At 43.2% G+C, this 25,205-nt stretch overlaps 1 protein-coding gene across 19 annotated transcripts in view; it reads left to right on the top strand.

Annotated features, from left to right (window-relative positions):
- Positions 1–25,205, top strand: part of LOC138808151 (hepatoma-derived growth factor-related protein 2-like) — a 299,202-nt gene that overhangs the window by 166,530 nt on the left and 107,467 nt on the right. The window lies entirely within an intron of this gene.

Here is a 25,205-nt window from a genome sequence, read left to right as displayed (position 1 = left end):
CATTTTCTGCCAGGACTTAATTAATCAGGCAACATTTTATAATTCATTCTCAATTAACAAATATATAGAGCTGATGATAGGAATATTGTGGCGTGATACACTTGTTTTCTGCAAGCAGAAAACAGTAAATGAGACACTTATATTAAAGAGCAAGTTGGGCACAGTGGCACAAGCCCCTTACAGGCTACGTGGGAGAAGTCGGTAGGATCATGGACAAAAGCCAGCCCAGGTAAAAAGCACAATACTGGGTTAGGAAGGTGGCTCAGTGTTAGAGTGCTTGCCTTGCATGCATGAGGCCCTGGCTTCAATTCCTCAGAACCACATAAGCAGAAAAAGCCAGAAGTGGAGCTGTGGCTGAACTGGTAGCAAGCTAGCCTTGAGCTGAAGAGCAGAGGGATTATCTCCCAGGCCCAGAGTTTAGCCCCCACAACTAAAAAAAAAAAAAGCACAATACCATATCTGGAAAGGATATGGGAATGGAGAAATCAAATGGTCTATTAATAAAGGAATAAGGGCTAAAAGCATGGGAGAAGTGGTAGAGCACTTGTCTAGCAAGCCGGAGCCCTGAGTTTAAACCTTACCACTACCAAAGAATAAAAATGACACAAAATATCCAGCCAAGTGCCAGTGGTTCTCACCTGCCAGCCAGATCTGAGAATCGTGGTTCAAAGCCAGCCCAGGCAGGAAACTCCATGAGACTCTTAGAGAAAATGGAAATGGCATTATGGCTTAACTGTTAGAGTGTTCACCTTGAGCAAAAGAAGCTCAGGGACAGGTACAGAACTTGAGATCAAGCCCCGGGACCAGCAAAAAAAAAAAAAAAAAAAAAAAAGAAAAAGAAAAAGAAAAAATCAAATCCACATGACATAACTTCATAAAACACATTTCAGAACACAATAAGATTATATCCATTATCTCTGGTCTTTATCTATGCTACTGATACAGATCTGTAAGGTTCAAAATAATATTAAGTGAGAAGAAGGGCTCTATTCCAAGAACAACTATCAAAAAATGAAGAAGAGAGCCGGGCTCTGGTGGCTCACGCCTGTAATCCTAGCTACTCAGGAGGCTGAGATCTGAGGATCGCGGTTCAAAGCTAGCCCGGGCAGGAAAGACCGTGAGACTCCTATCTCCAATAAATCACCAGAAAACCGGAAGTGGCGCTGTAGCTCAAGTGGTAGAGCGCTTGCCTTGAGCTGAAGAGCTGAGGGACAGCGCCCAGGCCCAGAGTTCAAGACCCACGACCTACCAAAAAAAAAAAAAAAAAAATGAAGAAGAGATCAAAACTCAATAAACTACTAACTTAACATGGAGGTGAATATTGACTCAGAGTTCTAGGCCATGTTTTAAGCCAAGTTGTAGGAACAGTTCTATAACTGTTGCTCAAACTCAATTTCATATGAATCATAAGGGAGAAAACTCATAACCATGTAACTGATGGGGTAATGCCTTTATTTGAATTTAACATTATTCAACACCAGAGACTGCATACAGTACAATAAGCACATATATAAATGAATATAATTACACATATTACATTTAATATTATACATATATACCGCATATCGATCATATATAAATTTGGAACATATACCAAAATAAAATAATAAATAATTTCTTCCTATTTAGCTAATTTGCTTGACTTTTTTTGTCTGTCATGGGCTTTGAACTCAGGCCTGGGTGCTGTCCCTGAGCTCTTTTGCTCAAGGGTAGAAGTCTACCACTTTAAACTATAGCACCACTTCCAGATTTTGAGTGGTTCATTAGAGATAAGAGTCTCACAGGGACTGTTATACCCCCAGCTGGCTTCAAACTGCAATACTCAGATCTCAACCTCCTGAATACTAGGATTATAGGCATAAGCCACAGTCTCTCGGCTGGCTGTTTGATTATTTTGTTTTAAGGATTACTGCCAACGTCTGGGATATAAAAAGAAAGAAAAAAATCACAGCATGCCTATAATCCTAGCTATTCAGTAAGATGAGAATTACAGGATTGTGGTTCAGTGCATGCAGTAAAGTCCACAAGACTCCATCTCTAAAATAAGCAACAAAATAAGCAACAAAAAACTGACTGGAGACATGGCTCAAGGGGTAGAGTACTAGCCAAGCAAATAAGTTGAGCAAACACAAGGCTGAGTCCAAACCCTTGCACCATTAATAAAAAAAAAAGTGTTATAGGCCTGACGCCCATGGCTCACACCTATAATCCTAGCTACTCAGGAGGCTGAGATCTGAGGATCACAGTTCAAATCTAGTCTGGGCAGGAGACTCATGTCTCCAATAAACCACTCAGAAACAGGAAGTGGCACCGTGGCTCAAATGGCAGAACGCTAGCCTTGAGAAGAGCTGAGAGCCAGGACCAAGCCCACCACCAACCAAAAAAAAAGTCAATTATGTGCCTTTTTTGCAATGTAACTTAGATTACATCTGTTATCTAGCTTGTATCACATCTGCTGAGACTGACCTAACAGCTATGAAGATCTTCTGAGAAGGTAACTTATTAACTGAGGAAAGATTTCTTTAAAAAATAAAGGTGTGGTCTGGGAAGGTGGCTCAGTGGTAGAGTGTTTGCCTTGAATGCTTGAGACCCTGGGTTCGATTCCTCAGCACCACATAAGCAGAAAAAAAGCCAGAAGTGGCGCTGTGGCTCAAGTGGTAGAGTGCTAGCCTTGAGCTGAAGAGCTGAGGACAGCGCCCAGGCCCAGAGTTCAGGCCCCATGAACGTACCCCCCCCAAAAAAAATAATAAAAATTTTAAAAAAGGTGTATGGTTTAGTATCTAAAAGATTCTCTGCCTTACACCTAGTTTTCTGCTGACCTAAAAAGGGGGGGAAGCTTTTGTTTCCAATAATGCATTTATATTCTTTTTTCCCCATACTGAGTCTTGAACTTCAGGCCTAAAACTCTTGCTCAGCTTTCTCACACAAAACTGGTGCTCTAACACCTGAGCTACAGCAGTTTCTCTATTTGTTTGGAATATCCAAGTTATTATCCTCTGACATCATCCATGCTGACACAAAAGATCTAAAAGGCAAACCAGAATGACAGCATAAGATATTCAAAACAGCAAATGGAGATGGGCGGGGTGGCTCATACCTGTAATCTTAGCTACTCAGCAGGCTGAGATCTGAGGATCACGGTTCAAAGCCAGCCTGGGCAGGAAAGTCTGTGAGACTCTTATCTCCAATAAACTACTAGAAAACTGGAAGTGGCGCTGTTGCTTAAGTGGTAGAGCACTCGCCTTGAGCTGAAAAGTGCAGGGACAGTGCCCAAGCCCAGAGTTCAAGCCCTACTACTGACCAAAAAACAAAAAAAATAACAACAACACAAAACAGCAAATGGACAGCTGTCATGTCTGTGGCCAATGGGCAGAGCAATTTATTAAGCCAGCATAGGTAGTTTAAGTAAGGCAGTGTAAAGGAAAGATCTCTGGAATCTGGGCTACAGTTTTCTGATGTCAGCTAAGTCCTGGCTAAGCTCTGTAACCTGACTGTATGACCAAGGACAGCTCTGTGACTATCTTCAATAATGGCCAACAACAGAGACTGACCCATGACCTCACGGAGCATAGGGAAGACAGCCTCTAGGCTGTGCTCTTTCTGAGGACTCTTAAAGTAGCTTTTTTCAAGGGATTCACTGAAGAGCTGCTCTGTACAAATCTTTGTCTAAATCTTGACAAAGATTAGAGAAAAATAGAAACATGAAGATGCCTCTATCATATTATAGATACTTAAGGCTGGGGACACAAATAACAACTATTAGATCATTTTACAGGCAAAAGGAATGATACAATAGAATGAAGACCACTCCAGCTTTCAGTCCTCTTGTCCTGAGACAGTAAATGGGCTGCAAATTGATACTATGAGACAGAATTGGCAAGTTGTACTGACATTTTCTCCCAATTCCTGTGACAGTCATTTCTCCCATTTAGTTTGAAAACTATTTCCAAAGTGAAAGATGAGGTGAGAAAATCCTTCTCAGAGAAAGTAGCTATAAAAAACATGGGGTAGTTTATTTACAAATTCAAAACATTGGAATGACACTGTTAAAGCATTCACATTTTCAAAATTAAAAAATAAGAAAAGAAAGCCAGGTGTCAGTGGCTCCCACTGAAAGACCCCAGACTCCAGTATATGTTCACCCATTGAGCCCCCCATTGAGCCCTTTAAGGAAAACTGCTGCCCCTTCCCCTGCATACCTAAGAGAGCGAAGCAGGACACAGGCAAGTCATTACATGCCCTAAAACCAGACATTCCTGGAAAATAGCCGACCCACCCGTCCCTTCCTGTAAAATTCAGCTCTAATAGCAGGGTAGGGCAGGAGGTAATAAATCACTTGTCAAAATTAGGGAACGAACAGTTTCGGAGCATAGCGACCAGCACAGACTTGTCAGGGCAAGTACCGACACGTCAGCTTTCCCCCAACCCCACCTACCCCATCTGGCCAGCGTAACCTGACCAATCCTCACCCTGAGCATAATTTGAAATTAACCAATCAATACCCTGTAACCAGGCATCTCGCTTCTGTAACCTCGCTTCTGCTGCCCATAAAAATAGGGTGCTTTCAGGCACTTGGCGCGCAAGTCTCCAGATAGACTCTGTCGCCCCGGGTACCCGTGTAACCGGTTCCCAGATACTCAACCCGAACCTTGTGGATCTCGAGGTTGAGTGCACCTGGGAGCCGAGGCATGCCCGAATAAACCTCTTGCTGTTTGCATCTGCACAAGTGGTCTCGTTGTTCCTTGGGGAAGGGTCTCTTCAGATTGAAGGACACCCCACGCCTTCGGGCGTCTTTCATCTGGGGGCTCGTCCGGGATAGAGACCCCCACCCAGGGACCACCGACCCATTTTCGGGAGGTAAGCTGGCCAGCATCTGTGTGTCGTCTGTGTGCTGTCTGTGTGCTGTCTGAAGTCACGTGTGGCCAATTACTGTGCGCTTGCGAATCTGGTGAGTTCGGCCGTTCTCGTCTGTATCAGGCGGACCCGTGGAGGAGCTGACGAGCTCGTACTCCCGACCGCGGTCCCCAGGAGACGTCCTGGGGGCTTCTGGGAGCCTGAAAAAGTGGCTCATCAGGGTGGCCTGAAATATTGGCCCGTCAGGGTGGCCTGAAATATTGGCCCGTCAGGGAGCCTGAAAAAGTGGCTCATCAGGGTGGCCTGAAAAAGTGGCCCATCTGGAACTCAGTCCTCTTTTAGACGCATGATTTGCCTAGGAGACGAGAGATCCGGACTCTCAAAACAGTCTCCGCCTGGTTTTTGCCTTCGGCTGATTGTCGAAACCGCGCAGCGACAAAGTAGCGTGACCAGTTATAATTTGTAATGTTGTTTGCTGTAGAGTTTTGGTTGCTTGCATTGCTGCTGCCCCTGTGGTTTGTTTTTCTGTTGGTTTGCTGCCTTTGCCTTCGCTGTGGGGAATCTGGGAGAGTGTGTTACTGCTAATAAGCTTGTGTTACTCCTTAGGTTAAACCCAAACAAGCCTCCATCAGGTTTTGCTTTTGGTTTGTTAACAACAGCGCGCAGCGAAGCTAAGTGTAGTCTGTATTGTGGTCTGTATTGTTGTTTTTGTGTTCGTTAACAGTTTTAAAATGGGACAAACTGTCACGACCCCTCTCTCCCTAACCCTACAACATTGGAGAGAGGTACAAACGTCAGCTCACAATCTTTCAGTAGAAGTTAAGAAAAGAAAATGGATAACTTTTTGTTCATCAGAATGGCCCACTTTCAACTGTGGCTGGCCACGGGAAGGAACCTTTAATCTAACCATTGCCTTACAGGTTAAGGCCAAAGTCATGGACCCGGGACCGCACGGACACCCAGACCAGGTCCCCTATATTGTTACTTGGGAAGCTCTTATTTTAGAACCTCCCCCGTGGATGAAACCCTTCTTATCTACCCCGGCCCCCCAAATCCCTACCCCCTTAACCCTTCCATCTGCCCCTCAGCTCTCTCCCCCACTCCTTCCCTCTCCAATTTCCCAACCTCAGCTCTCTCTCCTTCCCGGGGAGTTTAGCCATGGTCGGCCACTCCCATCTGAAGTTGCTTTTTCTGTTTGGCGCCTGTCTGTTTTTGTGTTTCTGTTTAGTGTTAATTGTTTCTGTTGTCTGTTTTGTTGTCCTTAAAGGGATGGGGCAGCAACTAACAACCCCCTTAAGTCTGACTATAGATCACTGGAAGTCACAGCCTGAGCCGAGATTGTCAGGTTTTGGGAACTTGCTTATTTGTCAATTATGAAATTGCCACTGACCATCTGCAGGTGGCCTCAGTTAGATCTTAGCCTCGGGCCTTGGCTCGGGGGTCTGAGCATGGGGGAGAACCTGTCAGTCTGAGGGAACGGCCGCTAGGGACTTCCTTCCCTTGCCCCAAGATGACTGGGAATTCGCCTCTGCCTTGGAAGGCCCCTGGGTCAACGTCTGCAGGACTCTAAGAGAAAAATCCTCCGGAGGTGAGTAGGGGGGTTGAGTCCCCTGGTAAATGAATGGTGGTGAGATGTCGCCCCATTCACTGAGACTTGATTTTGTCTTTGTGGCCACATGTTTGTCTTGTTAACTTTAGTGTGTTGTTTTATGGGGTAGGAAAGTTCTGGGTGAGTGTGGCAGGCTCACCCAGCAGACTCTGGATTCAGCTTGCTGAGTGAGAACAGCACAGAGTTCCGGTAGGGATAAACTGGGGCCCATTAGTCCCCAACTCAGCCTTCAGTTCTTGTCTAGTCCTGTTTTTAGAATTGGTACCAGTTTAAATGTGGATCCTTGGTTTTTGTGTTTATCTGTGTTTTTGTTATTTATTTATTTAAACATCTCTGAGGGAATAAAAGTTCCAGCTGGGCTTGGTCACAGACCTGCTATGCCCACCCTCCCTGTGAGGCATGGAAGGTTACTGGGCTAGTTTGGTTCCCTTCAAGCCTCAGGCTGCACCTTCTCCCAGTGGAGGCTGCTGGAGGAGAGGAAAGGGCATAGAAGGCTGTGTACCTGGTTTGGACTTCTCAGCTAGTTCTGTCTAAAATTGGGTTAAAAAAATCAGGCCAGTTTAGTCTTAGGTGACTCCCTCCCTCAGCCCTCCTCCAACTCAGAAGAGATTCTAAAGCCTTGCTAACAAGCAAACTCTGTGAAAATGAAGCACAACAAAGGTACATAGTTCTAAAAGAAATACTGTCTTAAATTTTTTGTTTAAAACCTTTAGAAAGTGTACGTACAACTGATTTTGATTTTTGCGTGCTTTAAGATCTGTGTGTTTTGTGTGTGTCTGTGAACGTGTTCAAAGATAAAAAATTGTCAGCATGCTGTAACAATTGGGTGAGTTTAAATTTAAAAATTCAAAAGGTTATGAGGTTTGGACATTACCAAAAATTTTTTAAAAATCTTCACATTGTTTTAAATGGCTTTTTAAAAGGTTCTTTAACTTGCAAATTAGAAAATCTGGTATTTTAAAAACTAATATTTTAAAATGCATAAGTCTGTTTATACTGTAATCAAGTTATCTGGCTTAACAAAAATGCATTGGCTGTTTGGGGTCTAATTCCCTTGGCTAAAATTTGGGGATAAATATTAGAAATTTAAATGTAAAGGTTAGTTTAACACTGTCAAAGATGTTACCTGTTCTGTCTATCTAAAACTGTATTTCATTTGAGAACCAAGAGAAGAGACGGGGAAAAACTTAGAAACCAACAGAAGACCTATCTTTAGGGGTGAAGGGTGAACAAGTAGAAGTGCAGTTCAGCTGGTCATGCAGTGGGACAGGCCCTGGGAGGAGTCCAAGCATGATGAGGCAAACTGGCACAAACGCAGTTCATCTAACCCTAAAGAGCCAGATTGGGTGTGTGCCTGCCTATTCCATAGGAGGGGCCAAGTGGCCCATCGTTGTTCTGTCTCTTTTCCCTGCAGATAGGCACTGAAAACATGATGGTTAAAATGAATGATGTGATAATCTGATTAGTATTGCTAAACTTTCCCTTGGATGTGTTAACATTAAAATTAGGAAGGCCTTAAAAAGAGGGTAAAAAGTTATTTGTATAATGTGGCTTACTTTCAATTATGTTTTACAATTAGGATGTTTTTAAAAGTTATAAAGATGTTAAATCTAGCTTTGTGGTATAGTAAAGGTGACTGTAATTCTTGCATTAAGGAAAATTGTCATTTGAGTTTAAAAATCTTAATGTGTGTCTGTTTTAAAACAAGCAGCCAAGAGGCAATGAGTAACACTTGGCCTCAAGATTTCAAGGGATCTTTTCAAAACGCAAATAATAACCAAAGTATAAAATATTAAAGGTGATTAATAAGAGGTTAAAAAAATATATAGGGAATGAATTTTTGGATATAAAATTTAAATGTAAAATTGTTCTTGACATTGGCCTCAATGTGCACAAAGGAAAAATTAGGATTACCAAAATAATTGCTATTCTAGTTTGCTCTTATAGGTTTGTCAAGTTTCCAGCAAGCCCAAAGCAAAGCACAGAGAATTCTTACAAGTTGTCAGATGTAACTTTGACTCTTAATAAGTTTCAGGTAAGAGCATGCTTAAAAGCTACTTCTATGTTGACCACCTTGTTGCTTTTAATTGGAGTAAAATGGCCTTTTGTAAGACTCATTGATCTGCAAACTGGTTCAAAGCCAGCCCGGGCACAAAAAGGTCCCTGTGAGACTGTCACCTCTACTCAGCCAGCAGAGTGCTGAAAGAGCAAGCAGAAATGCTTTGGGACTCACAGTGGCAGAGTACTAGCCCTGGACTGAAGAGTTAAGGGACAGCATTCAAGCCCCGAGTCTGGGACTCAAAGTGGCAGAGTGCTAGCCTTGAGCTGTAGAGCTGAGGGACAGTGCTCAGGCCCTGAGTTCAAGTCCAGCAACCAGCTAAGGAAAATGCCAATGAGGCATTTATCCCAATGTAGAGAAGACACTCCTGGGACAAAAAGCAATGGTGGAGCATCCAGAGGCAGTAAGCCACTGCTTGGATGGCAGAAGTGTCAGATCCTAGAGTCATTTGTGCGTGGCCCTTCAAAACTGATCAGAGCCGGGAGGTCATAGGAAGATAGTTTGGAAGCATGCCTAATGTTCATGACTACCTTGTAAGGGACAGGAACTTGCCAGTCCTCTGTGATAGTAAAAAGCTAATGTTATAAAATGTGGGGGGTAGTTTAAATCTTAACCCCTTTATGTGCCAAAAGCTCTAATTGGCAGTAATATTGAGCTGACACCAGTTACATGAAATTCATCTTCTCAGGAAAAAGTTTGTAAACCTGAGAGTGTGTTTCTATTGATATCTGTCTAAAGGCCTGCAAAGGTAACTCAGGCATTGTGTTAGGGTTACTAGAGATCACATTCCTAAGTCATCCAGAAAGATGCTTTTACAAACCAGAGTGCTAAACAAGCTATACTGCTATAGCTGGAGAAAAGGTCTGTGCAGTTGTCAAAAGTTAAATATTGTTCTTAATGACTTCTAACCCTGATGGCCTCTTTGTAAAATAGGCTAAGGTTATAGGCTCCTGGCTAGGTAAGATCAACGCCCCTAAAGTCAGCTTGAAGAAGTTACAGAAGATGGACCTTCGCCCTTCTACCCCTATTTTAAGATCAAGAGTCCAGAGTCAGTTTTGGAAAAATGAGGCGAAATAGATAAAATAATTTTTAATAAGGACATAAAAAAATAGTGTTAACTGTTGTAGGTGTGCAAGGTGTGGAGACTGCATTTGTCAGAGATGGTTACAAGACTAAGCCTTCTGTGTCTATTTACAAAAATATCTGGTTAGTAAAAAGTTGTGATTTTGGCAAATTGTCCTGAGCTATTGTTTAAAAGATCTTAAAAACCAACAGGATCAAAGCCTGCCAAGCCTAGGCAATGTATCTTTAACCAGTCTGTGTAGGAATTTACAGCCCAGCATGAGGTGTGACGACAGTCCCTTGGAGCCACTGAGAGACCCTGCTGTTCCGGTTGCTGCTGCTGCTGCTGTACACCTTAATGGGTAAAGTTCAACGACGGCCTGACAGTTACTTGGAGGAACTCCTGCTTGATTCCATCACCTAAGTCTGCTTCATGGTTGACTGCTGCTAAATCTAAGATCTTGTGGGACATTCTTTTGGGTGATATCCAGAAACCCTTTCTTCCCACAGTGGATATTGGGGACAAGGATATCACTGGCTTGCTTGTCTTAGGCACTTCAGTGCATAGTAACTGGAAATCCACTCTATGTTCACAGCCTAGTTTGACTTTGATATGGTAATAACCTGAGTGTGTTATCAATAGAGGTAATACTCTTAGCCTTAAAATCTAGCAAGCTTCTGCATCACGGTGGTGCCTTAAGGCTGTTCTAAGATAAAGGTTCCGCAAGCCAAAGGAAAATTGGGCAGTTTTAAACTACAGCCACAAAGATGGTCAAGAGATTGTAAAGAAAGAGGGTGGTAATGAAAGCCTTGGGAAAGGAATTGTAAAGAAAGAAGGAAGTAAAGAAAGCCTTGGAAAGAGAATTGGGGAAATTTGAAAAGTAAGGATTGTCTTTAAGACAAACCTCAGAAAGTTTAAGTATGTCGCAAATGGTATGAGTATGTCTTAAAATTGGAGCTTACAAGTACAGCTGGTATAAAATTGATACACGGAGTCAGGACCCTAGACAAACTCAAAGAAAGATTAGACAAAAGACAGCAAGAGTCAGCATCCCAACAAGGCTGGTACGAAGGATTATGGAACCGGTCCCCATGGTTCACTACCTTAATATTCTCCTTATTGGGACCGCTAATACTACTCTTGTTAACCCTCACCTTAGGCCCTTGCATCATAAATCGCTTAATACAATTTGTAAAGGACCGCCTATCGGTCGTACAGGCCCTAGTATTAACCCCACAATATCATCAACTTAAATTAACGGAGGGATCTCCAGTTGAATGAAGGATTTCATTCAGGCAAAAAGAAAATGGGGGAATGAAAGACCCCAGACTCCAGTATATGTTCACCCATTGAGCCCCCCATTGAGCCCTTTAAGGAAAACTGCTGCCCCTTCCCCTGCATACCTAAGAGAGCGAAGCAGGACACAGGCAAGTCATTACATGCCCTAAAACCAGACATTCCTGGAAAATAGCCGACCCACCCGTCCCTTCCTGTAAAATTCAGCTCTAATAGCAGGGTAGGGCAGGAGGTAATAAATCACTTGTCAAAATTAGGGAACGAACAGTTTCGGAGCATAGCGACCAGCACAGACTTGTCAGGGCAAGTACCGACACGTCAGCTTTCCCCCAACCCCACCTACCCCATCTGGCCAGCGTAACCTGACCAATCCTCACCCTGAGCGTAATTTGAAATTAACCAATCAATACCCTGTAACCAGGCATCTCGCTTCTGTAACCTCGCTTCTGCTGCCCATAAAAATAGGGTGCTTTCAGGCACTTGGCGCGCAAGTCTCCCGATAGACTCTGTCGCCCCGGGTACCCGTGTAACCGGTTCCCAGACACTCAACCCGAACCTTGTGGATCTCGAGGTTGAGTGCACCTGGGAGCCGAGGCATGCCCGAATAAACCTCTTGCTGTTTGCATCCGCACAAGTGGTCTCGTTGTTCCTTGGGGAAGGGTCTCTTCAGATTGAAGGACACCCCACGCCTTCGGGCGTCTTTCACCACCTGTAACCCTAGCTTCTCAAGAGGCTGAGATGTAGAGAATCCAGGTTCAAATCCAGCTGGGGCAGCAAAGTCTGTGACACTCATTTCCAATGAATCCCAGAAAAAAACAGGAGTGGGGCAGTGGCTCAAGTGGTAGAGTGCTATCCTTGAGCCAAAGGAGCTGAGGGACATTGCCAAGGCCAAGTGTTTAAACCCCATGACATGCAAAAAATGGCAATAACTCCATGTCTGTGTATATATGGCTGTATTTTTATTGGTGAAGCTCCTGAGTAGTAGCTATGATGAAAGGTACTAAACTAGGAAATGTACTTGGAATATAATTATTTTATATGACAGTGGATGTTCCAGGGCTCTCCTAACTGTTCCCCATTTAGCCTGAGGGTTTCTCTGTACCCCAGGCTGTGGAAGGAAGTCTGACTCATTGTTTGAACAGTGGACCAACCAAAAGGCCACTTGGGTACAACTATGCAACAAATATCTCCATCTGGGCCAATGGCTATGGATAAGTGTAGGTGGCCACTGAAGGCCAGGAGATACACGCTTCTTTGTACTCCAAGCTATATTTTACCCAGTCCTCTTTTTTGACAAAAATCCTTCAATTCTGCCTCATCCTGTGGCAGGTAAAGTTCCATGCACTTATCCTGCCTGTGTGAGATTATACTCTAAAGTTCAAATGAACTTCTAAATTTAACTCAAGAGTCTAACACAACTAAGGAACTGAACCCAATAAAAAATTTCATTATGGGCGATGATGAGCCAATGATGCTTCTTCAAGGATTCCAAAGGCTCTGGTGGCTCATGAAGGAACTGCCACCTATGCAGAGTTCTATATCTCTTCCTAAGTATAGAAATATGAGAAAACATCAGCAAACATTCATCTTAGAATTTCCCCATAAATATTTACAGTGTCAGAGCTTTTTATCTCTGTAGGAACCTTACTCAAACCCATAGAGTTTCTACTGGAGAAAAGTCCTACCCATGTAGGGGCCCAGCCTAGAGCTGTTGCTCAAACTCAATTTCATATGAATCATAAGGGATAAAAACCATAACCATATGGGGTAAGGCCTTTATTTGAATTTAACATGTTATTGAATATCAAAGACTTCATATGGTACAATAAGGACATATATAAATTAATATATTAAACATATATTACGTTTAATATTACAAATACATATTGCCTATCTATCACATGCCTATTACATAGCTATTGCATATTTACTCCATATATTACATATCTATTCCATGTACATGTATAATATATTGTATATTTGAATGGACATGGGAAAGCTTTGTCATACTTATGTTCTTTGTCATTGGCATTAAAATAAAAAAGAATTCACTGGAAATTCCTTCATTCAGTTGAAGTTTCTAGTCATCATTCATTGACATAGGATCCAGATTCAACTGGGTGACTAGGAAACACTGAGCGCATGAGGGCCTCAGGGCCTGGAAGGGAGAGAGTCCTGAGGCTCTATCTATAGAGGAGGGTAATAGGTTTCTGATATTTATCTCTGTAACCTGTCCTCTTCTCACATTCCTTCACCTTACATCTAGCCATTAGCTTCTGTCACTCCTCATATCTGCATCAGTTGAGTATTCACCCATAATTCTGCATGAAAGCAGCAGTCTATAATCCCTGGACTCTGTGTTTCTGCAAATCCTGGAGGATGTGACACAAAGTAAGGGAACAGATAACCCCAAGCCAGAGGGGTCTGTCCAAATCTGGTACTACTCTGCAGTTTCAGAATGTTCATTGGCCACTATTAATTTGTTCAATTTAATCATCAGCCCAAGGCCATCCAGGGCAGGAAAAGATGAGACTCCATGTCTAAGTAACCAGTAAAATGCCAGACTAGAAGCATGGCTCAAGTATTTTAGTGCTATTCAAACAAGCCAAGCAAATCTGAGCCTTGAGTTCAAACCCTACTATTGACAAAAATAAGTTTATTAACTCATGAAGATTTTATATTGGCCTAATTCATTTCTCATAAATCCAGAACTTAAATGAATGTGTGATTGTGTACAAAAACCCCCTACTATGTACATGGGAGTGAGTGAGCTTGTAAAGTAAAATAAAAAGTTTTGATGTAACTGCATAATATATGTATATTATGCATAATATATGTATATTATATAATATCTACTCAACTTGATATGAAAAAGTATCATATTTATAAATATTAGGACAAATCAGTTTCAATATGATTATACTGTTCTAAAGGTGCTAAAAATGAACTTTCTAGTGTTTGTCCCATTCCATGGTTTTCTTAACATGATAAATCTAGTATATATAGCTTAATTAGTCTGAGAAATTAGTAAAAGCTTAGAGACAACATTAAAAAATACCAGAAAATGAGATTTCATGAAACATACCTTTTAGACATATAAGAGACATTCAATGCCAAAAGTTAATTCAATAAAATAATGCAGAGGAATACACACAAAATAAAAGTATTGAAAGACCCAAGACCCCCTGGGGTGCTTTCTTCAATGGGAGGGCACCCCAAGAACCAAGACTCCAAACCAGCAGCTGCAATAAGCAAGAGGAGTTTATTTGGCGTTTGCGCAAACGGGCTCTCTGTCCAGGGCAGACAGGGAGCCCTGAGCAGCGGTTACAGGCACTTTTAAAGACAAAAGCCCCAGGATTAGCATAAGACCCCAGGTTCCCCGGGATTGGCTCAGTTTACTACACGGGGAAGTTTATAACACTCTTTGTAATAAGACAATTAGTGCAGACAAAGGTAGGCACTCTGGGAGATAAGGGTTAGGAGATTTACAGTGTTACAGGTTTGTGATTGATTAACAATTTGGCCTAGTCTGCAGAGCTCACCAGATGGCCCTTATCTTGAGCCCCCTAAACTGGGAATTTCTGCACAGGAATGCCGAGGAACATACTCTTTGTTCATTTGGGGAAATTATTTATTAGCTCTTTATTTACGACTACAGGGCTTGTCCCAGGGCCGACACCTAGACTCCTAGACTCCGAAGCTTTTTCTATATCTCCAGGGAGGGGAAGGGTCAGTGCTAGCAAGTTTACAGAAGCAAAACCAGCAGTTAGCATTTGTAAAAAGGTAACTCTAATTTTTAATCTTTCAGTATCAGAGGTCTAATACAATGTGTTTGTGCCTTGCAGCTGTCTAGGTGTTTAGTACTGCTCTGGCAACAAATACTAAACTTTAAATACATAACATATATTAATATTACATTAAACATATTAAATGTGTGTTAATTAATATATGACATAATTTAATATATTTATATAATTATATTGTATACATTTATATTATATTATAATATACTTCATTTTATTAAATATATTTATGTATTGTGCTATACATAAATATATATTTAGTATTATTTTATAATTATTATATATATATATATACATTTTTTTTGGTCAGTCGTGGGGCTTGAACTCTGGGCTTGGGCCCTGTCCCTGCGCTCTTCAGCTCAAGGCAAGTGCTCTACCACTTGAGCCATAGTGCCACTTCTAGTGGTTTATTGGAGATAATCTCATGGGCTTTCCTGCCAAGGCTGGCTTTGAACCATGATCCTCAGATCTCAGCCTCCTGAGTAGCTAGGATTACAGGTGTGAGCCACCAGCACCCAGCTTAATGATTATATTTTATATAATATAAAGTATATATTAATTTGTTCACTATATATAATTAAGATTATATATCAGTGCCCTCCTGGCTTGACAGTACCTTCCAAACCTCAGGAAAAGTTTATCATAATAACCTGGCTCTAGACTGACATTTACAATTCGTTTTAGCTATAGAGAGTGCACAACCTCTTCCATATTAAATTAAAATCTATTTAACATCCAAATACCTCACTCTGCCTGACAATCATCTTTTACTTTACAAACCAGAATATCTTTCTGGACATGCATGTCCCGACTGAAGATGGATGGAGTCTGCTGGACAGAGGGGTGTTCATTTGTTTCCTCCTCGAGTCTCATTCATATTTTTTGTATGTTTTTGTATGTGGGGCACTGGTGCTCACGTCTCAGGATTGGCACAAAAATAAAGAGAAAATGAAAAAGGAGGAACATGGAGGGGAAGTCCAACAAACTTTTTGTGTGTTTTTGTTTTTGTTTGGTTCATCATTTATGGGGCAGTGGTGCTCATTCTAGCTCCCTCAGGAAGCTGAAATCAGGAAGATCTCAGTGGGAGTCCAGCCCTAGAAGGAGGAAAGGCCATGAAAAGCACGTCTCCAAACAGCTAGCTCAAGCTAGAAGTAGAGCTGTGGCTCAACTTTTAGATTGCTACCATGGAGTGAAAAAACTGAGGGAACAGCGCAACTCAGACCCTGCGCTCAAATCCCAGGAGTAGGAAAAAAAGAAAGAAAGAAAAAAGGAAAGAAAAAAGAGAAAGAGAATGTAAGGCAGATCATTACAAAGTTTTTGTGGGTTTTTTGTTTGTTTTGTTTTGTTTTGTCCAGTCCCAGAGCTTGAACGCAGGACCTGGGAACTATCTCAGAGCTTCTTTTGCTCAAGTCCAGTGCTCTATCTACCACATCACCAACACCCCAACAAATTCAACTCAGGCCCTGAGTTCAAATCACAGGAGTTGCAACAAAAAAGATTAAAAAAAAAAAAAAGAAAGAAAAATGAAAAGGAAGAGGATAGAGGGAGATCCAATAAAATTTTTGTGCCGTTTTTGTTTTTGTTTTTGCCAGGCCTTGGGTTTGAAATTAGGGCCTGGGAAATGTGCCTGAGATTTGTTTGCCCTATGCTGGCATGCTACCATTTCAACTACAGCTGAACTGGGCAACCCAGGCCCTAGGTTCAAATCCCAGGACTGTAAAATGAGTGGTGTGGAGATCACAATAAAAGGTTTACATATTTTGCCCCCTTCAAAATACTGAAGCATTTTCTCTTTGCCAGTCTTGGGTCTTGACCTGGGAACGGTCTGAGTTTTCTTAGCACTAGGCTGGGGCACTACCACTTGTCCCACAGACAAACTGGGCAGTTGAGGCCCTTTGTTCAAGCCCCAGGACTGGCAAAAAACAATGGCCAGAAGGTCTCAACAAACATTCTATGTTTGCTTTATGTTCCCCCCCCTTTGCCAGTCATGGGTCATAAAGTGAGGGCCTCGGGACTGTGCCTGACCTTTTTTTGCTCAAGACTGATGCTCTATCACTTGACACACAACTTAAACAGGAAACCAAGACCTGAGTTCAAATCCCAGGAATGGCAAAAAAAAAAAAAATTAGAAAGAAAATGGCAAGGAGGTCCCAACAAACATTTTAGGTGTTTTTTTTTTGTTTTTTTTTTTTTTTTTTGCCAGTCATGGGGCCTGAACTCTGGGTCTGGGTGCTGTTCCTCAGCTCTTCAGCTCAAGACTAGCGCTCTACCACTTGAGCCACAGGGCCACTTCTGGCTTTTTCTGCTTATGTGGTGCTGAGGAATCGAACCCAGGGCCTCATGCATGCAAGGCAAGCACTCTACCACTGAGCCACCTTCCCAGCCCCCATTTTAGGTGTTTTTAAAAAATTCATTATTTATTTATTTTGGTGCCAGTGCTAGGGCTTGAAGTCAGGGGCCTGGGAATGGTGTTTAAATTTACTTTGTCTTATGCTGGCACAATAGCACTTGACCCACAGCTGAATGAGACAACCCAGACCCTAAGTTCAAATTGCAGGACTGGCCAAAAAAATGGTGAGGAGAACCCAACAAACTCTCTAAGTTTTTTGTTTGTTTGTTTGTTTTCAGCCCCAGGGCTTGTTCTCTTTCCCAGTCCTGTGGCTTGAAGTCAGGGCCTGGGAAAAGTGTATGAATTCCTTTGCCATATGCTGGTGCAAGAGAACTTGACCCACAGCTGAACCTGGCAACACAGGCCCTAAGTTCAAGCCCCAGGACAGGCAAAAGAAAACAATACTGGGAAAGTGTATGAGTGATTTATTAATATTGTTGTTGTTATTATTAAAAGAATAAATGGCATTTCATTACTCAAATGAATCACACGGTCATCCTGTTGGCAGCCAGGCCATATTTATTAGCAGATTCTCTCTTTCTCAGAGAACGCTATGGTGCCATGAGCCTGAGGGCAGCTGGAGGAGTCACCCTGGGCTATGCCTGCCTTTGTACCCTAAAATAGTCAGATTGACCCCTCATGGTCATCCCTGTGGGATCTGCCTTCCACGCCTGAGTTGGGAGGGCAGTTAGAGGCCCCCTCCTCTCTTCCCTTGCTCACAGTAGGCTGTGACCACCGCCTGTGGTGGTAGGTCCCTGTGGTCTCCATGTCCACTGTGGGATCCATCATGGAGAGGCAGAGCCATCAGGTACTAGGGCTCTGAAGACAGTAGAGGTTTGTGACCACTGCAGGGAACAGAGGTCTGCCATTTTCCCACTCAGGCCAGTGATGGGCCTGTACTGTAAAGATGAGCATGGAGCATGATGTGGGCCTGCATGCAAATTCTGGGAAGCCACCACAAGTCAGCATGCTCAATGATGTCTGAGCACAACAAATCTCAAAATATGTGGCTTGGTGGATGAGATGGAGGGCAGGGAGGGGTGGAGAAAACAGAATTAAGCATTGCTCCATTTTTCCCTAATGTTTTCATTCATCCCTGCTCTGTAGACCAGACAGGAGACTCAGAGAGGTGATGAGACAAGGCGGTGGTCACACAGGAACAGAACTGGGATGCTATCAAGTCTGTTGGACTGCAGTGTCTAGCCCCTTCCTTCAGCATAAATTGGTGGTGTGGTCAGAGTCTGGAACTGGCTGTTTGTGCACAGAGCCAACTTTCAAATAACCCCTGTCCTTCCCCAACCTGAGAATATTTAGAACTTGTCACCTCTTGCTCTCTCCTCCTTTTCTACTTGAGGCTACGAGGGTCTGTGGACTCAGAGTCTGGGAGACTGGGTTCCAGTCTTCCCTCAGCATCTGTAAATTTATGAAGCCTTCATATATTCATAATGAAATTTCACCAGCTTAAACTTCTAAAGTCAAGTGTCTGATAACCCCTGCCTCAACTTGTAATTACCTTGAAGGACAGTGTGCCTAGTATTGCCCAGATCTTGCATATTTATGTGCTGGTCCTCAGGCTTGAAATCAAGTACTGGACTCTGTCCCTGAGCTTTTTTCTCAGGGACTTGAACCACAGATTTACTGCTGGCTTTTTTTGTGGTTAACTAGAGATAAGAGTCCCATAGACTGTCTTGCTCTGGCTGGCTTCAAACCTTTGTCCTCATATCTCAGCCTCCTGAGTAGCTAGGATTACAGTGTGAACCACTGGCATCCAGGAGATCTTAGACATTTTAAGAGAAGTTAGAAGTATTACTGGGCACTGGTGGCTCACACCTGTAATCCTAGCTACTCAGGAAGCTGAGAATCTGAAAATAAAAACTCAAAGCTAGCTCAGTCTTTAAAACTCTTATCTCTAATAAACTTCTCACAAAAAGCCATAAGTCATGATGTAGCTCAAGTGGTAGAGCATCAGCCTTGAGCATAAAGAGGCTCAGGGACAGTACCCAGGTCCTAAGTTCAAGGCCCAGGACGGGCAAAAAAAAAACCTTGTAGATGATGGAGGTTATAAACTTAGGGCTTCTTGTTCTTGCTTAGCTCACATGCTGATGGCTGGTACTCTGTCACTTGAGTCTTGTCTCTAGTCCAGCACTTTTGCCTCTAATTGGAGATGGGTGTCTTGTGGACTTATCTACCTGAGCTGGATTTGAACACCAACCCTCCAGGTCTCAAGCTCCTGAGATGCTATGAATATAGATATGAACCATTGGTGTTGGGTTAGGAAGTGTAAATCTTTATGTTAAATACATGTTTTAAAATGGCTCATGCCTGAAATCCTAGCTACTCAGGAGGCTGAGATGTGAGGATTGTAGTTGGAAGCCAGCTTAGTGTAGGAAAGCCTATGAAACTCTTATTTCCAATTAACTAAAAAAAAAAAACCCTGGGAAGTGGTGCTGTAGCTCAAGTGGTAGAGCACTCGCCTTGAGCTGAAGAGCTGAGGGACAGTGCCCAGGCCCAGAGTTCAAGCCCCACGACAGACAAAAAAAAAAACAAAAACAAAAACCCTGAAAGTGGAGGTTTGGTGCAAGTGGTAGATTGTTAACCATGAGCATAAAAGCTCATGGCCCTCAGTTCAAGCCTCAAGACCAGCACAATCAAAAAGATGAAAAAGATTTACTTCCATGTTATAGAACAGAATGTAAACAAAGCTACTGATTCTGGCATAATTTTAATTAATTAATAATGATTCCAAATAACCTATCCATTATCTGAAATTCACTCACATCATGGAATATTTCACAGTTGGAAGAAAAGAATAGGAAAATCTGTATGTATATGGTGTGATCTCCAGGATCGTTTATATAAGAAAAGCAAGGTGTAGCCCAATGCACTGAAAATTGCTATGCAAACTTGAAGCTGATGCCAGAATGCATGTACAAAGCATACTGCACTGTCTGCCTTTTGCTGAGGGGGTAGGAAAAAGAAGAGAAAGTGAGAGAAAGAATATTCAGTAACTAGGGACAAGAGGTTCATTGGCTAAACCAGTGTCTCTCTTGGTGAACAGCCCAGGTGAGTTAGCATAGTGGAACTTTTCCTGAATATTGAACTTAGATTCCAGCAAGAATTAGTTCTAATACTAGATCTGCTCGTAACAGCCATAATGACCTTTTCCCTTGCTGGTACCTAACACAATTGTTATACATGGAATGATTTATGTGAGACTGGGACCCATTTGCCTGTCCATCATTGAATCCTAGCACCTGCTAAAGAGCCTGGTGTGTGATAGATTGGTTTGTGGGAAAAGAACCTTCTTTGTTTTGTGCTAGGGCCTTATTTCTTTCACTTGGCTTTTTCTGCTCAAGACCGTCTCTCTAGCACTTGAGTTTAATGGACTATTATGCCCAGGCTGGCTTTGAACCTCAATCCTAAGATCTCAGCCTCCCAAATAGTTTAGGATTACAGGCATAAGCACCAATGCCAGGCCTGATAAGTTATTAAATATGTGTTGAATAGATGAGTAAATAAGTGTGAAAGGGGATGGCTGGTTAAGTTCTCTCATCTGAAAAATGGAAACGAGAATAGAACCTACCTAGGATTTGGTGGGAATTAGTGAGGTTATATCTGTAATTGCTTCCTTCTTTCCTGTGTGTTCCTTGATCTCAGAGTCTGAGAAAGTCTAAATGGCTCAGCTAATCCTCTACCTTCTGATGCCAGCCAGGCAGATCCTAGGTCAACATCTAGCCCATAGAGGAGGTGGAGGCCAGCCCACAAAGCAGAAAATTTAGCCATTTTAGAACAGGGTGCCAATCAGGAGTTCTTTCTGCAGACATCTGAAATATGTCTCCTAGAGCAGGCCTAAAGGGGAATTATAAATTCCCATTTAGTAGGCAATAAAAAATCAGCATTCTTAGGTAATTTTTGTGTGGGAGGTCAGTTGGAGTAAAGACACAGATGATGTCAGGGATTGAACTGTGTTACTTCTCAGCTCCATTTTCCTCTGACTTTTTCTCAGAAAAAATTAGGGGCTTGGTATTCTTACTCTGGAAAGTTTGAGAATTGCGTAGAACAATAAGATAAGGTAGGGGTGATCGCAAGGGATAATGTAGTCACATTAGGCTAGAAACAGTATGGGCTGCTCAGCCCTAGAACTGTCAGGTGCTGGGAAGGGCAGTGATGGAAACCCAGAGACAAGGTAGTTTCAAGAAGGTTGTGTGAGAGGAACTGGGGCATTGCTTGTGGACACAGCCAACCTATGGCACAATGCTAGATAGAGATCTGGAGAAAAACAAACCACCACCAACAGAACATCACTTTACTGTGGCTCTGAGCCCATTCTGTCCAGTGACAGTAGAAAAGACTTCTGTGCATGCATTTGTCAAGAGAGAGATGAGGGGAATCTGGGATAGAACACTTGAGCTTCTGTCCTCTGCTTTTAATGGGTCAGAGAGGATGTGTTAGCTTGGAGTGGTCTCAGTTTATGATCAAAGGTCAGATTCAAGAGGTAAGTAACAGGATATCAGGAAGCAGTATGGATTAAGGATACTCAGGGACAGGTCTTCAGCCAGGTGTAAGTGGCTCATGCCTGTAATCCTAGCTACTCAGGAGGCTGAGATCTGAGGATCATGGTTCAAAGCAAGCCCGGGAAAAAGTCCCAGTAAGACTCTTCTCTCCAATTAGCCACTCAAAAACCATAAGTAGTGCTGGGGCTCAAGTGGTAAGCACCAGCCTTGAGCACAAAGGGGCTCAGGAACAGCACCCAGGCCCTGAGTTCAAGCCCCATATCAAAAAAAAGAAGAATAGGTCTTCACACTGATCACTAGGGTAATGTCATGAACTTCCTGATGTCCTGTTATCTATCAGAATCCTGTGTAAACACAACAGGGCAAACAAACAAACCAGCAGCTTTCTGCTGGCATCAGGCTTCCCCTGCACACACCATTCAATCATGCTTTCTGCAATAGTCTTAGTTCCCAAGGGGCTCCTGAGTACCACAGGAAACCTTGGCCTTGACAGGTCCCCTACCTCCTCTCCCTGAACCCAACAGGAAAACAAAACAAAGAAGCTCAGGGAGGTATTCTGTATGGTCTGGCTGAGCCTAAGCAAGATGTCCTGGATAAGCCTCACATGGAGACTTACATCCAATACTGTCTCATCTGAATGGAGAGGCTACTATTTCCTTGACTTAATCTACATAACACCTGCAGAATTGCACCTCTTGTTTCACATTTGTCTTCTGGAGTCCAGATGCTCCCCTCTGGACTGATCCCTGTAGCCAGAGAATAGAGTGTTCTGATTGTCTAAGCCAGCAGGACAGAGTGGAATCAGTTCTGATTAGATTGGAGCTGTCTCCTTTCCTGGCCTGTTTCCTAACAAGGACCAGTCTTATCTTTCTGTGGCTCCTACACTCACCAGCCAGTTGCTATTCAACAAATTCAATCTTTTCATCCATGGCAGACCCCTTATTGCCAGCAAAGACCACCATGCCCTGCTTTCTGTACATCCTTTGACATTAGAGCCAGAGCAAGATCTCTCTGGTCCCACAGAAGTTTGCTGGAAGGTGCCATCTAGTGGAATGTCAGCTGACCTACTGCTTAAATGAAAAGGCCTAGTGGTGTTTTAAAGCTCAGAAAACAATTGGTGGGACAGTGACCTCTCAAAATGACCATCAAGAGAAATCACTAGGCTATGGCTGGGTCAAGTTCCAGCCTTACTGATTTATTGGCCTGGGATAGAGGGTGAACAACTAGGATTTGTTTTTATTTGTGTGTGCTGGTACTAGGGCTTGAACTCAGGGCTTAGGCACTGTCCCTTAGCTTTTGTGCTCAAGGCTAGCACTCTCTCATCTGAGCCACACCTCCACTTCTGGTTATTCGCTGGTTAAGTGAACATAAGAGTCTCAGAGATTTCCCTGTTCTGCCGAGCTTTGATACACCATCCTCAGTTCCCTGTCCCCTGAGTAGCTAGGATTACAGGTATGAGTTAAGCCACCAGTGCCCCAGGGTTTTTGGCTCTTTTTTTTTTGCCAGTCCTGGGGCTTGAACTCAGGGACTGGGCACTGTCAAGCTTCTTTTTGCTCAAGGCTAGTGCTCTACCACTTTAACCACAGTGCCACTTTTGGCTTTATTTACATAATACTAAGGAATCAAACCCAGGACTTCATTCATGCTAGGCAAGCACTCTAAGGTGGTTCCCAGTCCTATATCCAGGGTTTTTAAAGTACATTTCTTTTTTTTTTTTTTTGCCAGTCATGGTTCCTGAACTCTGGGCCTGGACACTGTCCCTCAGCTCTTCAGCTCAAGGCTAGCGCTCTACCACTTGAGCCATAGTACCACTTCTAGCTTTTTCTGCTTATGTGGTGCTGAGGAATTGAACCCAGGGCCTCATGCATGCAAGGCAAGCACTCACACCACTGAACCACCTTCCCAGCCCCTCCAGGGTTTTTTAAGTCCTTAGCAGATTCTAACATGTAGGACTGGGTCCTGCATAGTATCCAACTCCCTCATTTATAGGGGTGCCCACAGAAGGGAGACACCCTTAAAGAAATTCAGATTGCTAGGAAGATCCTTTTGACTGGCACTCCACATCTAAATTTAATTTGTACTTTGTTCTTCCTCATACTGAAATGAAAAGTAATTTAACAGGCAACACTCTGTTTTCTAAGTTCTGACAATTCTGTGATAGGGCCAAGAGGCTGGTTCTCTTTATGTATCTAATGTCTGCAGCTGACTCTACTGGCTGATGTACTGTCCCGACCCGCAGGACTTCAACGAGGGTGGTGAACCTAAGCGAGAAGGAATGAAGGGACAAGAGACACGAAGAAGGACAGCAAGACAAGGATTCTGATCAAGCTGCCAAATTTTATTTTTCACACTGGGGTATTTATATGCTTAGAATAAGGAAGCTTTTTCATTGGGCGTAGCAGCTGCAGGATGCTTGCTTAGGGCAGTGTGAAAAGGTGGTCAATAGCAGCTACCTGGTCTTTGTTTGGGGCAGGATGCAAAGACCAGATTCTGTAAATAGCCTCGAGAGATGTTCCAGCGAGATAGTCAAGCTTATCATGCAGAGAGACTCCATGCAGGGCTCTCAACATCTCCCCCTTTCTTATTTAGAAAATTGACATCAATTGTTGCCTGCTCTTTTTGAGGGGGTGACAGAGGCTCTGTTCCTCTAAGGGCCCAGGGTTTTTCTCTGCTCCGAGCGAGCGTCCTCACTCGGGGAGGGGAATTTTTACAGGCCCTGGCATGTTTTTTGAGGAGACGGCTTGTGGGTATGCATGCCAACCGTCATGCACCAGAGCTTGCCACTCAGGGATCTTGGGTTTTGGGATCTCGCGGATCCATCCCCCTGCAGTCTTACCTGCACCCTTGATTAGAGCATTTTTTTCTTCCTCCCATAGGTGCATCCTCCCCCAAGCGGAGGGGCCTATAGGAGGAGGGGCGAACCTATCCCTTATGGCAATAGGTCTTGCCCATTGAATGGTCAGGAGTTATGAATAAGAAGGGTTTTCTAAATAAGAAAAAGAAGGGGGGCTGTTTCCCACTGGAACAAGCTCATGGCAAAACACTAATTAAAAGCCTGGGGTAAATCCTAGATTTCAATGCCGCAGTCTGCCATATCAAGGCAATGTGTATGGTGATGAACCTGTATGGGCTTAGAAACCAAGAGATTAATCTGTTATTTAATAAATTCAAACAGGATGGTCCATGTCTGGAGTTCTAGCTGCATCTGCAAGAGAAAAGGAATCATCCTCAGGGGGAAGGTTTCCCCTGGGTTGTGGTAAGCCATTAACCTGTTTTCAAGCGTTCTGGCAGCCACCTTGGGGCTGCTTGTTCTTGACAAAGACAAAGAGTGTCAGGGAGTGGTCTACCTGTAGCCTGGGAGGGCATTGCCCCTTGTCTTTGTTTGCTGAAGGGACATTCATGTGCAAAGTGACCAGGTTGTTTACAATTAAAGCAAGTAAGCGAGCAAGCCCGGGACTGAACTTTGAAATGCCTTGGTAAAAGCAGCGCCTATGATGTGAGCAGTCCCTACTCCAGCACAAAGACAAACTCAGAGAGGTCACCCTTGTTTTTACGTGGCTGGAGTACATCTTGACATGCCGGGTTAGCATTTTCAAAGGCAAGATGTTTAACAAAGGC

The sequence above is a fragment of the Dipodomys merriami genome, unplaced genomic scaffold (assembly GCF_024711535.1).
Source record: "Dipodomys merriami isolate MVZ:Mamm:240054 unplaced genomic scaffold, mDipMer1.0.p SCAF_443, whole genome shotgun sequence".
Taxonomy (NCBI): domain Eukaryota; kingdom Metazoa; phylum Chordata; class Mammalia; order Rodentia; family Heteromyidae; genus Dipodomys; species Dipodomys merriami.
The sequence above is the reverse complement of the archived record's forward strand: the minus strand, read 5'-3'. Positions and strand labels throughout refer to the sequence as shown.